Genomic DNA, 15,362 nt, shown 5'->3' with positions numbered 1-15,362 from the left:
TCAAAGGAGTCTTTCTGTACCTTTTTGTACTTCTCATGAAAACTGTATGCCTTTCTGTAAATTTCATCCACATTTGGCGTCACCTCAGCACTGTGTGCTGCACAGCTTCGCTCTTCGTCTACCTTCACAACGTGTAATGGTTCCATGATAAGCCTATTGATCAGTACCAGGAACGCATCTTTGACGCAGTGTGTAAAAAGTGCTATTTACACTCTGTGTATATCGTCGTCGCTTCTGCGTTTTCTCGCTGTTAAATGGGCAGGAAGTAGACCGAACCTGACGCTGACGTCAATAAGCAAAACTATTTTTCTAAACGAGTTGAAGGTCGGAGGTGGATGGACTATATTAATTATTGTAAGGCTCAATGAGTGGGAGGTGGCTGTAATCAAAAGAGCAAAAGCCTGCGTTGGTTTTGATTTTTATATTCTGACAGCATATAAAGTGCACAGGCGCCGCGGTAGCCGCGGACTGGCCCCAGCAGCGATGAAAGCTGCCTTCATAGGTTTGAGTTCGAGTGCCGCCCTTTGAAAGAACTGCATCCTTCTGCTCACTGTGCTCGATTTCGAGCAGGCATTTCAACGCACCTCTGTTTGCGAGATACTCAGTCCGGAAGGTTATCTCTCACTCATGCAGCGAGCGACAAATGACAGCTCGGAAATTTTCATTTTATTGTACGCGTTCCCTATAGAACGAAGCCGAGTTCAGGCACATATACTAATTGTATTTTCTTTTTCGGGAAGCGAAAACACAGCACTTTGATAATCTTCACATTTTCTTGTTTCGCCTGAAACTTCAACGCCGCCGAAACCTAAATACATCTGGAATCAGCGGACCAAAATGTCACCCTTCTTTCAGATAAGTGCTACGTAACCAGACATTTTGCATATATATATATAGCCGTTCTTCTGGCACACAAAACCTGGAAGACGCTTCCTAGAAGAGTTAGCATGGCTGAAAACACAATTCATTTGTTGTTGCTACTTGGATTACTCTTTGCAAGAGAGTGCTGCAACGCTGATCGAAACACTACTAAACGAAGAGACATTGTAAAGGTAATCATTTTCTTCTATCATATTTTCGGTGTATTTTGATAAAGCCATATCCAGAATACTTTGACGCTTCTAAAAAAGTCACAGTTTCGCCGAATCGGCGAAGCAATGAATGCGATAGCAACCGATTGGAACGTAACGCGAAGAACGGAAAGCAGCTCGAAATTACCAGCGCGTCGCTCGAACCCAAAGGACGCACGAAAAGAACGCACACAGGACGAGCGCGAACTATCATGCGTCACAGCTCGATACTTGAAGAACACTGCTGAAACATAAAGCAGGACGCACGAAACGAACGAACAGGTACACACAGGACGAGCGCGAACTAAATGTCACAGTTGTTACTTATTTCTGTTTGAACAGCGCGCTCCTTTCGCAAACGCGGCCGCTGCAGCGAGCGAAGTGACCTTCGTACGCGCTCTGACTTCAGCGCGGACATCGCGGGGAAAGCACACGACATACAACCCCCCGCTCCATCCCCGCCGCCCGCCCCCATTCTTTCCTTGAGATAACCGCACGAAGGCGACCACGCCCTGTAGGGCAAAGAGCATCGGCATTCGCAGGAGCAGGGCGACCACCTTTAAAGCCCAGCGCGCACATCGCGTCATCTCGCTGGTGAGTAAGAAAGCACGCTGAAGTAAATGGTGTATATAACGAGCAGACAGCGGAAGGGCAAGATTCTCCCTGCGCAAATATTAGAAGAAGCGAGCGAGCTGGCCGACGACTTTTGAATGCGCCCGCTGCGCTCCTCGCGCCATCTCGCTGGTAATAAAGAAACGCTTATAAGCGCCTGCCGTCTCTGAGTCCGTCCAGCAGTAAAGGGTGTGTATATAACGCTCGCCGTTAGCTACCTGGAGGATCTGCGTTTCGTAGCGTAGTGGTTAGCGCCACGCGCTGCGGAGCGAGAGGTCCCTGGTTCGCTTCGGAAGCATTTTTCTGAATTATTTTTCCTTGAGGCTATTGTATATATATATATATATACATACTTATACATATACGTTGCATAACAGCGGCGACGGGGACGGACAAAAACTAGCCGAGACTAAATAAATAAAAAGTTTTGATTCGATGAGGTACTTTCTTTAATCTGCCGATATACTGTATAGAACCCACAAGCATGATATCGACCGTAGATATCAGCGCGAGAGTAATGTCTAGGGCTGCACGTGAACGTTGAGTGCTGCTGTGGTCATGGTAGGGTTAAGCAATGTGACACTATTAGAGACCAGTTCCGCCAGTGGTGGAGCAAGCATCGCCCCTAATTGACGTGTGCGGAGGAAGTGAGATCTACGGCAAACCATCGGTCTGCGAAAACGTTCAAAGCGTCCCAAAGCGCTGGCTTAATCCAAGGCAATTTTCCGAGAAGCCATCAGGGCTGTGCGAAACGGGCGCCGAGCGTCTAAATACTCGTAATCGCAGGGCATTGCAGATAGTGTTCCATTAAGACTCAATAGACATGCGTCTGTAATGTACATCTTTAGAGCATCAGCACTCTGCACTTGTGCCTAAGTTTAAACTCAGTCGTTCGATCATTTTTACGCTGCTTTATTTACTTCTAATGCAGTCATGACGTAGTAAGCTAGATCGACATGTCAATATGCCTTTTGTACACTAAGAGACACTTGGAATTTAAAAATTTAGCAGAAACCTCCTACAGAAAAATTGTCAGATAGTACGTATTCATTATCTGTAATTGTATCATTTCACCACAGTATTTCAGCACCGACTTTGACCGTCATTGCGCAATACTAACCGTTATTAGTCGTTAATCGCCAACGATGCCCATCATGATGTCTTAAAAGCAGGATGTAATATTACTTCCGCGTAAAAGCGAGATGGATGGATGGATGGATGGATGGATGGATGGATGGATGGATGGATGGATGGATGGATGGATGGATGGATGGATGGATGGATGGATGGATGGATGGATGGATGGATGGATGCGAAACTTTATTGTAAGTCCTAAGGTGCACGACTCAACGAGCAGCGGGCCGCTCCCACGTTGGGACAGTCAGGCAAAGCGCGACCGCCGCATCATGGGCCCTCTGGACAGCCCATAGTTGTGCCCCGACATCGGGGCTCTTGATAGCGGATAGCCACTTGTCTTCATTGGATTGGTCCGTGCCTAAAAGCGAGATGTAATATAACATCGCGTACCAGAGAAATCGGCGCACGTGTTCTGGGAGCGAAGCAGAATATAGAAGGCGACTACTATGAAGACGATGAAGAGGGCGCGTGCCGGTTCATGATGATGATAATTTCTGTTCGCTCTGCACGGACCTATGGTCGGCTTAACCAGCGCCGATGTTAAAAGCAATGTCGGCCCAAGACGTGCTGTGCCCGTGAGAGCGCGCGGACAGTACATGCAAACGCACAAACACACACAAATCGCACATGCACAAGTATAGTTGGCCGATACACTGCGTCTGAGAGGTTGTGTGTGGGACAAACACTGAAAACGCTTACGGAGAGTTCACTTCCAACTGCAGGCTGCGTGACATAATCACCTCTTCTAGTTTATTTATCCTGCATGACGTTGCTGGGTTATTCTACGCTAAACGAATCCGCCATTTTGGCGACCATTTCAAATACGTTAATTCTGATGGGCGAGGGAACCAGAACAAAGACAGAGAAAATGAGAGAGAGAAAGAAACAGAAATAAAGATAGATAAAAAAGAGAAATTCTTCGGGAAGAAATTTCTTGGCGAGGCGTGATTAGAACCCGCCTACCCACGGCCAAAAGGCGAGCGTTTTGACCATCGGCTACCCAGGCACGCTAGCAGAGCTTAGCAAAGCCTTATCTAGTATGGCAAAGCAAAGGGGTGCGACAGCAAAGTGAGGGTGAGGAGGACAGATTTGATGGTGGTGAGGAGGCGAGTGCGACTACAAAGACATGGAGAAAGAAAAATAGGGATAGAAAGAAAGAGAAAAAGAGAAAAGACCTGTTCAAGCCAACGCTCACGACGCAAAGCAGCGTGAAGCTCGTGCTGTGTATAGCGGGTGAGTCGCTTGCTCGGTAGAAGAGAGACACCTATTTGTACATCAGCTAACCTATGCTCGGAATATGTGGTGTCGTCGTGAATGGTTCCCTGAAACCCAGCAGATAAGACGTATGGACTATTAGGGGCAGTTGGGTGAGTTGGTGCAAATTGATGTCTGAAAAAATACACGAAAAAAATTGGCCACGTATCTGCGTGCTTCGCTGCAAATGTCGTCGATAGAAGAGGCGCGGCGTGAGATATGGACGCCATCTGGCATTACGTCGGGAAACATGAGTTCTGTGTTGCGGGCTGGTAGTCCCGGCGCAGCAGCAGACGAAGACCGGCGGTGACCAACGCGACCGGCGGGGACGCCAGCCAGCCCTAACACGCGGTTTGGCGCGAAGCGCCGAAGCATAAGAAACGTCCGCACTCAACGAGTACTCTCCACACACTCTTTTATTTACACGTCGCCTGTGTAAAACAGGAATGCCAGAGCGGCGCCCCATGGCATTCGTACAGTGCAATACTGAACCGAAACCGACAGACAACAATGCGCTCGTGCAGAGGGCACGGAGGAAGGCAAGTTTCAGCGCAGTCGCATTTTCAGCGCAGCTTAAGAAACAAGGTCTCTAGAATTAAGTATCTATGTATTTTCTATTAAAAGAACACACCACCTAATACTTACCTAGTGATGTTTCGCCTCGGATATGCGTAATGTTTGCTTTTTTTATCATCAATGTACACAAGTTTGAACCTAGTCAGCCGTTCAAGATGGCTGGCCCTTGGGCAAGTGGCTGAACTTTGGCCGTGTGGCTGAATCGAGGGACGTGCCGACAAACAGAAAGACAGACAGAAAGACAGACCAAAATTTCTGCGTTTAAGTTCCCCAAGAAAGACTATCGTCTTTGAAACCACAACACACAGGCACAAAGGAGACAGGACGACGCTTCTTTATGCCCTTCTGTTGCGGTTCTTTCGCGCTTTTTTCAATCATGAAGGCGTATCGAGTTCCGAAGGTTAGGTCGAGTCAACTCGCTCTTAAAAAAGAGTTAGTAAAAAGGTAGTAACTGAAAAGCACATAGGTACTAACTGCAGCCGTTACTAACTTCCTTGCACAGGTACTAAATTATTGCTACCCGACTGTTAACTGCCTAATCTAAAATTGTAGTTACAACCCATTGCACTTATAACTGAGATCGTCTCGACATATCATTTTTAATCAAAAACTGGCCAAGAAAATATCCATGGAGCAAGCCAAAAAAACAAATTGTCTTTTTAAACTTACACAACCGCGATTTCCAAGCATCATTCTGCTGTTTTAAAAAAGGAGGAGCGATCGTTAATGAACTATAAGCAAGTGCTATACGCGTTTTAGTACACAATATAAATCTCAACAAACTAATATTGTCAGACGGATGTGAAAGAACCCTAGGTGGTCCAATTTAGTCCGGAGTCCCTCACTAAGGCGTGTCTCATTATCATATTGGGCTTTTGACACGTAAAACTCCACACATTGTTATTAGTTTTTACTGCCTATGTACTAGCAAGGGATCCATTCAAATGCACTGAGGCTGTTTGTGAGTTTCGTACCTTGTCTCGGCAGCTGTACATAATGCTTTGTTGTGGCAGTTTTGTAGCAAATAGATAAGATTTTTCGAAACGGTTGGTTAAAAGCATTGTGCTACGTCACCTACACTCTAAGCCAAAATCGAATATTTTGGGAGTGTTTCTGCCACACAACAATAATCGTCATCTGGCTTGCTCGCGTTTCCTTTCTTGAAAACCCAGCTCTCGTCACTTTCCTGTCAAGAATGCTATGTCACGCTGATAAGGCGCGCGCCGATCGTGACCGGGAAGTGCCGCGACCGCGGTGATAACGCGAGGAAAGCACGCGAGGTGGATGACGATTGTTGTTGTGTGGCAGAAACACTCCCAAAATACTCGATTTTGGCTTAGATTGTAGCACACATAATCAGACAGTAGGGTATAGTACTCTAGGTTTTGACATTTTTATAATTCATGCTGAAACACAGGTGCTCACCGGTACGAGACATACATCTCCAAGGTAGGGGCTATAAATACTCCGGGAGTCACCTATGAAGTAATGTCGTGTAGTGAACTCGTCGTTGTGTCTGTGTATTCTTCTCGTTCATGACACTCCAAGCAAGATTACCCTAAGTTGTGCCGTAATGTGACATTATGAATTTGATCACTATTAACAATGGGCGTCTATTGTGGCAAAATGAGCACGTTAGTATCGGTTGTTACCGTTTTTTTCTTACAACCTTTATTTTACTACCTATGGTTAGTAACGGCTGGGGTAGTAGCAGTTATCAATCGCTGTTAGTAACGGCAAGGTAGTAACAGTTGCCACCCTTGCCCTTACTAACGACTTACTAACAGGGTAGTAACATATGTGACCAGTAGTTACTACCCCAAAGTTTGCAAGTACTACTACCTTTTTTTACAGGGGTACTGACACGAAAATATTCAGTTATCGTTTTTTCAGTTATCGCCAAGCCTTCAAGAGCCTAGATAAAGTAGGGCTAAGCGTGAGTGCACCTAGAAAAAGTGATTACAGTATGTTTTTGAAAGCTATTTTCACTTCCTACTGTGCCCTGACGTCATAACAAGGTATGAGCTTCTCGCCACATGCCTGCACACTATGTAGTGACGTTTCCACGGTCGCTCCGCACCGTGGCTCTGTGGGTGACGCACAAGCGGCCATTTTGAATATTTTGGTGATGCACAAGCGGCCATCTTAGAAGTTTCGGTACCTGACATCATCACAACTAGCCAGACTGCTGCGCGGAGTCACCACCATTGGTACTGTAGCCTGAATTCAAGCTAGTGTCGATGGCGGTAGGTGTGCCAGGAAAAAATTGGCTTTAATATGAAAATAAAATATCTTATCAGCATTTGCTGAGCTTCACACTTCCTCAGAACCGTCTCTGCATACAGGAGGTTTGTATGGCGGAGTAAACTCGCCTTCGAAAAAGGTGTCAGTACCCCTTAAAGAGTGCTAGACGAACAGGGCGTCTCTAAAGTTGGCAGGCACTGCGCCTCGTTTAGAGGCACGAGGTTTGACGACAAGGCAAGCTGAGTGAGCATTAGCCTACGTTCGTCACTCTCCAAAGACCCCCATAAACAATGCTTCGCCTTAAAATCGCCCGCGATGATGAGGTGGGGCTACTGGGCCGTGGTGACGACGCCTGCCAACTCACCGAGGATAGGCTCTAGCGGCGAATGTGGCGGAGCATAGACCGAGACGAAGACGAACGTGTACGTCTCCGCCTCAAAGTAGATCGCAACGACGTGCCTGGAAATATACACCGGGCACACGTCGAAACGTGGTCCCCCATGCGAACAGCACAGTCCGCCGTCCAGGGGGCCCTCCGTGCCACAGCGCATGCGCGTGCGCACGGCGCGCGCAGCGTCATTGCGCACTGGGCACGAGCTACGCCCATGCCCGTACTGCGCGCAAAACGTGCACGTGGGCACGTGTAAGTGTTCGGACGCGCGGACCGAGGCCCAACCCACGAATATGCGAGGCTGTCGAAGTACGCGAACGAACGCTTCGAGATCGACCTCTACGATGATGGCCGATGTTCCCGAGCGTTCTCGGACCAAAGTCCTGACGCGGCAGGTGTTACCGTTTAGTTGAAGCTGCGGGTTACAATGATTCAGGCGAGATACAAACTCCTCTGTACCAATGTCGGGATCAACCCCCGAGTAGCGCACGTGCGGCTTACGCTTATCCGAGATGCGCCTAGCTAATGCGGCACGCGTTACGGTATTCGTCAATGGCGGTTTCTTCATGTTTCTGTGTATCTCGTGTGTGAGCAAAGCCCGTGATGCCATACCTTGTGTGGCGTAGCGTCACGTCGCGGATCTCCTTCTCGACGGGGTCTGTTTGCCTAAAGTAGTAACAGCGCGTCATTCGCAGGCGCAGTGCTTGGTCCGATGGGCGTGACAAAGGCGAGGGGCTCGTATAGAGCCGCAGGTGGCACCGGGACGGGTCTGTCTGGGCTGTGTCGCATGGGCGGCACGGTAGGCGCGGCCCCCACGAGGAGCGCCGCGGCGTACGTCATGGTGCCAGGATGGTCCGCAGAGACTCGCAAAGGCGGCCCAGAGACGCCGCAGCAAGGTCAGGGTGCGAAGTGTAGGTGCCTCAGGTGCGGCAACGAAGGCGGTATCAGCAGAGGACGCAGGCCTCGCCCGGGTCTCGGCAACGATGGCTCGCCTGTGGAGTTCCGCAGCTTCCCTCTGCGTCTCCAAGAGCTGCCCCTGCAATGCCATCAGAGCGCCTCGCTCCGAGGCGTCGTCAGCTCGAAAGTCCGAGCAAAGTTTCACGAGATCGAAAACGCGAGAGATAATGAAATGGCGAGCGTTCACGGGGACCCGGTTGCCTAATTCGACGCAGTAGCAGGAAAGTTCTTCTATTTCATGGGCGCGTACCTGCACGCGAATGCCGAGGTCCGCCCTCAACGCAGTAGCGATTGCGGCCGTCTGAGAAACGGAAGACACTGCGTCTTCATCATCAGGCGCGATTGCGGGTGTGCGCCTTTTGACCGATCTAGGTATAGTAGGGTAAGGGCTCTGTGACCGAGTACTGCCCTCTTGCGTGGCCCTCTTGCCTTTGGTCCTTGTTTTATGTGTGCTTAAAAGCTTTGTGCTTTAACATGAGAAAAAGGTAGAAGGCCAAAGAACGACTTCAGAGAGAGAGAGACAAATAGAGAAAGAAATACATATGGAGAAAACAAAAGAGAAAAATATCGAGAAATAAAGGAGATAAAGAAGAAGATAGAAATATAGAGAAGGAAAGAGAAATAGAAAGAAAGGAGAGAAAGAGCGAAAAAGATAGAAGGCGAGAGAACGCCTACAGAAAGAGAGAGGGGGAAAGAGAGACAGAAAGAAAGAGAAAGAGAAAAATAGACAGAAAGAAAGGGAAGTAGACAGTCATAACGTAGTTCAGCGCAAAAAACAGGCAACAAACGAGTGAGAGGACAAGGACACAGCGCTTTCTTCCAACTAAAGTTTATTGGACTGGGACGCATGTATATATACACACAGGGAAAGCAAGAAAAGAAAAAAGAAAAACCAGGAAGTAAAAACCGAAAGGTGAAAAAGAAAGTCACAATTTCGCCGCAAGGCCGAAGCAATGAATGCGATACCAAGAAACTAATGCTATATGAAGTGAGGCTCGCCAATGGATACTCTCAGTTTGAACAGCGCTCCTGTTGCAAAGGCGGCCGAGGCAGCGAAGGAAACTAGCGTGCTTCAAGTGTCGAGCTGTGACACTTGATAGTTCGCGCTCATCTTCTGTTTGTTCGTTTAGCGGCGTCCTTTGAGCTCGAGTGGCTTTCGTACGCTCCGTAACATGAGCACGGACATCACGGTGAAAGCGTGAGACATCCCTCTTCCCCTCAGCACAAGAAACCCGCGCGAGCAGACAGCGGAAGGGCAAGTTCTCCCTGCGCAAGTATAAGAAGGAGCGAGCGAGCTCGCCGACGACTTTTAAATGCGCCTGTCGCGCTCCTAACGCCATCTCGCTGGTAATAAAGAAACGCTTATAAGCGCAGCAGTCTCTGAGTCCGTCCAGCGGTAAAGGGTGTGTATATAACGCTCGCCGTTACCAACGTGGAAGATATGCGTTTCGTGGCGTAGTGGCTAGCGCCACTCGCTGCGGAAGTAGAGGTCCCTGGTTCGATTCCGCGCTTCGGAAGCATTTTTCTTAATTATTTTTCTTTGGGGCTTTTGTATATATACACATACTTATACATATACGGTGCATGACGCCGGCGACGGCGACGGCAAAATCCAGCCGAGACGGTCCATATAATTGCTATCGCAATAAAAGTGCCGATAAGTCACACACGTGTGCCAACACCGCCCCCCTTCCCATGTCTCGCCAAAAACAAAAGCTCTTTGTCAGAAAGATGGAAGGAAGACATGCTTACGCATGCGTCCCGTTTAATTTCCTCAGCCTCGATGATTTCCCGCACCCTTTGGTCCCGACTGCCTGGCGTTGTGTACGCCATCCCTCTGACGTGTGGTAGAAAGTACGTGGGTCAGACGGGACGTTGCCTGAACGAGAGACTCCGTGAGCACTACTACAGCGTCCAAACGACAGTATCGGGGCACCTCGGCATCCACGTGCGAGATTGTGAGTGTAGGCCCCTCTTTGAAAACACTGCGGTCCTTGCACGCAGTCGGGACCAAAGGGTGAGGGAAATCATCGAGGCTGAGGAAATTAAACGGTCTGGGGACGCATGCGTCAGCATGCCTTCCTTGCATCTTTCTGACAAAGAGCTTTTGTTTTTGGCGAGACATGAGAAGGGGGGCGGTGTTGGCACACGTGTGTGACTTATCGGCACTTTTCTTTTAGGGGCGAAGCTCCTTAAGGCGGCACCCGTTCGTCCCTCGTAGTCGTAGTCGTAGTGCGTAACCAGTCTTACGCTTTGACCTCCAAGGTGGTGCCGGTGGGAAATTTTTCCTGTGCGTTGTTGAACAATAAAAAATTCGCAGCGTTAGCTAAAGCCGACTTCTTCTGTCTCTCATTCCCATTAGCAGCCATTCTTTACCTCCAAGGTAGTGCCTGGTGAGATTTCTCCTGTGCGTGATTAAACAATAAAAATTTTGTTCAAAACGCCGTTGACTGATGAAATAAACCAACGAAAGACGCCAGATGTTTTGTAAAAGCAAAACGAAAGAACGCCAGATGTTTCTAAAGCAAAACGAAAAGACGCCAGCTGCTTAACGAAAGACGCCAGATGTTTTCTAAAGCAATGGTTTTCTAAACAATGAAAATTCACAGCGTACATGTAAAATTAAAGTGAGCTGCGAGTCGTCATAACTCACCGAACCTTTAGTATAAACGCGCCCGATCTCACGTCGGTGATGATGTACTGGGCAGAATTCACGGAAGATTCACGGTTTACCGATGAACCTCCGCAGCTTCGCCCACTCAACATCATTCACTCCGTGGATATGCTGTGATTTTTTTTCACCTTTCGGTTTTTACTTCCTGGTTTTTCTTTTTTCTTTTCTTGCTTTCCCTGTGTGTATATATACATGCGTCCCAATCCAATAAACTTTAGTTGGAAGAATGCGCTGTGTCCTTGTCCTCTCACTCGTCTGTTGCCTGTTTTTTGCGCTGAACTACGTTATGACTGACTCGTTCCAACTCGCCCAGGAAGCAACGTTGGGAAGTAGACAGAACAATGCTACATCTTCCCGAAGGGAACCCTGAGGTGATGCGTAGCATTGGGGGGAGGGGGGGTCCGTTGTTTTAATTGCGTAGACGAAGGTGAAACGGTTAACGAAGGTCTTTATTGAGCAGCGTCTAGTACTTGACGTGTGCACTTTGCTTTGAAGATGATGGCTTTGTGGTCGCTGAAGTGAACCGTGAGGGGATCTTGGTGCAGTGGGTGGATCTTGAAATTGGTGAAGACGTGATCAATGCATCTGCCGTGAATGGTAACTGGCTGTTGTTTTCGGTCGTCGTGTGATACGTATTGCAGCGAGTGGTGTGATGGCATGTACTCAACCATTGAATCAACTATCCAATCGCTCTTCATGACGTTGACATTAAAGTCGCCAATGAGCATGAAAGGATGTGTGTCTGCGTATTGCTTTTGGTAGTCACCCATGGCCTCGTCGATGTACGTCTGATGGTGACGCTTGCTTGCGCCAACCCACTAACTGACGGGACTGTTGCTTCCATCACACTTCATCGGACCATCACACTTCATCGGAAGCATCAACGGAGTCAAGCGGAGTGAACCGAAGCAAGCGCTTAAGTGAACGCGCGCAGCGCTCAGTCAACACCTCCTAGAACTTTTAGGCCTGCGCGCAAGAATTTGACGTCACAAGCCGCCGGCCAAATATCCCGTCCGACGAGTTCGTTTACTTTGCATTCCAATCCCCTGTCTCCCCAGTAACCCTGCCTGAAGCGCGTGTGTCCGCGTCGTTGCTGAGGGCACGCTTCATGTATTTCTGCATTCGCTGGAGAGGAGAGGAGACTAGAAGAGGAGAGTAGCGCATGCGCCGCGAGAGCAGAAGCCAGGCCGCAGGAGAAGCGCAAGCAGGTGGTACGAGAGAAGTGGAGAGTGAGTGCTGAGTGAGCGCGCAGTGCGGAGAGTGCGCAGTGTGAGTGCGGACGCCGAGCACGCGGGACATGCCGTCGCTAAGAAATGCTTCGCATTTAAAAGATAAAAAAGAGAAAGAAATAGACAGATAGAAAGAGAAAGAAAGGAACAGATACAAAATAGGATTGAAAAACGCAGAGCACGCATAGTCATGTAAAGTACAGAATAGCAAGGGGTGGGAAAGAAAAAGGTGAGCGGTTAGAAGCGTAGTCAAGCCAGCACCACCCGCACTCTGTCTCACAACTACATTGTAACGGAATGCCTGCCTGAACTGTCTTCACCCCGGAAATCAATTAAGGCCTCACTGAACGTTTTGCGTGGCAGTGGCCCATTGAATAAAATATAGTACTCCCACTCTGCACTTTTTTTTTTCGCGCGCCTGCTTTGCTCTACGCTTTCCTTTACTTTACTCTTTGTCTTTCTATCGCTTGCTTTCTCTCTTTTTTTTTCTTTCCTTCCTTATCTGTCTTTCTGTCTTGCTTTCTTTCTCTATTTTTCTTTTGTTTCAATCTCTCTTTCCTTCACGTGTTTCACGTGCTCCACTTCGCCGAGCAGAGTTTTCGTTTAACGCTCGCACCTGTCGTACTCTGTAGTGGGGCTTGCCCAATTACTGTAGCGCATGCCCGGATGTGGTTTTCTGCGGACGCCATGGTTTTTACGGCCGGCTTAAACAGCTCCGCTGTTGAAAGAACCGCGTTTCTCACAAAGGCCAGGCACGCCCTCTCCCGCCAATCTACCCTTCGGTTCGGCGACGTGGGTCCCCAACTGTTGCGCGCAGCGCCGTCGGTGGTCCCCGCAGTCACAGGTCCGGTCACCTGTTGCTGCTCTCCTTCTTTGCTGCTCCTTCTTTGCTGCTCTCCTTCTTGTCTTTGCGGCAGTCCCGGGAAGGAATCTGTCCACCCTCTCGACACGCTCCGCTGTTTTCACCGACTCCTGGATCGCCATTAATTCTTTTCCCGTCTGCTTCTTTGTTCTTCGGTCTCCTTCGCCTTCCGCTCTTCCTCTCTCTTGCGCCGCCTGGCCTCCCATTCTCTCTTCTTTATCGTAATAAGGGCTCCAGAAATCTTCCTTGCGTTTCCGGTCCGCTGTCAGATAAACGCAATGAAGAAACGAGAACCGTGTGCCTAAGTAACAGCTAGCGGCGATGAGTAGGCAAATCGAGGAGCTCAAAATAGCTATTAAGTCTAATACAGCACCGAATGCCACAAAGGTCAAATGTAGAAGGATCGAAGGAGCAGAGCGCTGCTCCGTCCCCAGGTAAGAAGCGGGCGACTCATAACAGATAAGAACATAGGAACAGTAATAGACATGAAAATTGGAAAATTCGAGGCGAATTTTGAGGCCATATTTAGATTGGAAGGCGTATAGCGTAAGGCCTTCGAGAAACAAATGTTGGGGATGTTCCAAAATCTCACACAGCAGCTCCATCAGCCAGAGAACAACCTCCCAGAGTGTCTGCATCAGATGGATAATAAACTCATTGAAAAACTTAAACGAGAACTTGTGAAGATGGACCGGCCATATGAACAGCTCACCCACCAAGTATTAGGAAGGCCGATGAATAACCTCGGGGGCGATCAAGTCTCACAGATCCAGTAAAAACACCGTTTGGCAATATAACTGTAGAGGCTTCACGCGCAAGGGTGCATTCTTGCTGGAATTGCTGAATAAAAAGGATCGACCGGAGGTAACAGCATTACAGGAATGCGACAGAAAAGCAAAATGTCCGGCCTACAAATCCTACGTAAGCGAGGGCGAAAGCACGCAGGTGGCCACCATGGTCAGGCGAAACGTTACGTTGGTGCAGCATGACATCGGGAGTGCACAAGTAGACCACTTACTTGCAGAACTGATACCACAAAGAAAGATAGACGGTAGCTTGTTCGTATAAGTATATAGACCTCTCCCAGACAAAGAAGAACCCGCTGCTGATCGTAGATGACTTTAACGCTCACCACACGACATGGGGATATAAGCAGACTTCGATCAAGGGCAGGAAATTGTGGTACGACATGCAAACTCATAATCTGGATCTCCTAACCACCTCGATGCAGCCCATGAGGAAGGGAAATAGAGTCACGGTTGACACATCACCCGACCTCACTTTGACGGGGAGCGGCACTATTGTAACGGGGTGCGATACAAACGAGTACCTAGGCAGCGATCGAGAGATCATAGAAGTTGTGACAGAGGGAGGCATAACAACCCCTCAGAAACGGAGTGTAGAGGCCATAAATTGCGACTCTTCCAGGGCACTCAGGCACGACCCGGCTCCCAACTCAGACATTGCCGAGCGGTGTGATGCAGTGGTGCCAACTATTAAAGGAGCCACCGAGGGGCTGCAAACCGAAGGGGAGAACGAACTGGTAGACAGGAGATTAAAAAATCTCTGGAGGAAAAAGAAATGGTTGGAGGACCGACTTCAGCAGAGGAGATGGTATGGGATAATCAGGAAAGAGATAGCGGCTTTAAACAGGCAAATTCAAGAGCACGCAATCACTCTCACGAAGCAAACCTGGGGTAACGTCTGTGAGGCGATGGATAGGAATATAGGCACTGTGGGGACATGTGGTAACCTCTTCACCACCTCTTACATCCGGATAGCACAGTCAACATTTAAATAGCAACAGGAAAGAACGGCCCAGCACTCTGGCCCACTATGAAGGAACTCTCAGAAGTTCGAAACAGTAATATCAATCCCGCCAGGTCTGAACTCTTCCCGGGTTACGGAGAGAGAGAAAACTCAGAACTAGACGCCCCTATCGCCCTGGCTGAGCTGATAGTGGAGATTAATCGGCTAAGAACTAAATCAACGCAGGGCCGGACAGAGTGAGCAACAGAACGCTCCGTAATTTAGATGACAGGTCCATCGCAAACATCCCGACAGACATGCAGGAGTGTTGGCAAAAGGGGTCGATACCGCAGGAGTGGAGACTCACAAAGCTCATTTTCATTCCCAAGCCGGGTAAAAAACTCAGTTTAAAGAACCTCAGGCCGATGTCGCTCGCGTCTTGAGGTTATGGGGCACGTCGTTCAGACGAGGCTCAATAGTTGCACGGAGGAAAATAGTGTAAATCCGGACACCAAGATTCGGCTTTCGATCAAAACTATCGGCATGCGACGTCATGCTACAGCTCAAGGATCAAATGATAGACAAGTCAACGCTAGACACAAAAGTG

The 15,362-nt window shown here is 48.8% G+C and overlaps 1 long non-coding RNA gene across 1 annotated transcript in view; it reads left to right on the top strand.

The window, feature by feature from the left end:
- Nucleotides 1-894: 894 nt before the first annotated feature.
- The window catches only part of LOC119373395 (uncharacterized), a 49,346-nt gene continuing 34,878 nt past the window's right edge, over nucleotides 895-15,362 (top strand). Inside the window, exon 1 of the long non-coding RNA XR_005179849.2 lies at nucleotides 895-1,052. This is a non-coding gene — a long non-coding RNA (uncharacterized LOC119373395). The remainder of the gene's footprint in view (nucleotides 1,053-15,362) is intronic.

Source organism: Rhipicephalus sanguineus, chromosome 11, assembly GCF_013339695.2.
Source record: "Rhipicephalus sanguineus isolate Rsan-2018 chromosome 11, BIME_Rsan_1.4, whole genome shotgun sequence".
Taxonomy (NCBI): Eukaryota; Metazoa; Arthropoda; class Arachnida; order Ixodida; family Ixodidae; genus Rhipicephalus; species Rhipicephalus sanguineus.
The sequence above is the reverse complement of the archived record's forward strand: the minus strand, read 5'-3'. Positions and strand labels throughout refer to the sequence as shown.